Source organism: Solanum tuberosum, unplaced genomic scaffold, assembly GCF_000226075.1.
Source record: "Solanum tuberosum cultivar DM 1-3 516 R44 unplaced genomic scaffold, SolTub_3.0 scf00008, whole genome shotgun sequence".
Lineage (NCBI taxonomy): Eukaryota > Viridiplantae > Streptophyta > Magnoliopsida > Solanales > Solanaceae > Solanum > Solanum tuberosum.
The window spans coordinates 2058967-2059727 of record NW_006238934.1 but is presented as its reverse complement, the minus strand read 5'-3'; positions in this window follow the sequence as shown (position 1 = coordinate 2059727).

Here is a 761-nt window from a genome sequence, read left to right as displayed (position 1 = left end):
TCTATGTATCCAAAATCAATTTCGTTTCTGATATCAATTTTATCCGTGTATTTGATATCAAATATTTAGTATATCTCCGCATAGATACACTTATCTAATATCAAATATGTAGTATATCCTTGTATAATTAAGAATTGATTCTAAAGGGGCACACACACACACACACACATATATATATATATATATCTAATGTATCTCTGATCAGATACAAGAATAAAGCTGAAATGATGTATCTAGTGTAATTTTATAATGGTGGTATGGACGAGAATAGAATTGAAGGTGGCTAATAAAATATATCTTCACATCTCAAAGGTATATATATATATTACTATATATAATAAAGGGGAATATCTAGCACATGACAAGTGTTGGATGATATGTGCTTGATAGTGTTGTACATTCTTCTTTTATGGTTGTACCTTTAAAATTTATATTATTGGACAATTTAACACCATTAATTACCTACTACTTTATTAGCCAAAAAGTTTGACCTCATTTGGGCCCATTTATTATTTATATGTTTTCAATTTTCAATATATGTTGTCTATCTAATTCTTTTTTCCAACCTTTTATTTTAAACTTCTTAAAATTTAATTACCTATTTATTACTCTCTCTATGCACTTTTAATTGTTAAGATTTCCTTTTTAGAGTCAAACTATAAGAATTTTAACTAATATTTTACAATGTGTTTTTTCATCATATTCATAGGAAAAAAATTACAATTTATAGTACTTTTTGTATAGATTTTGCATATTTAATT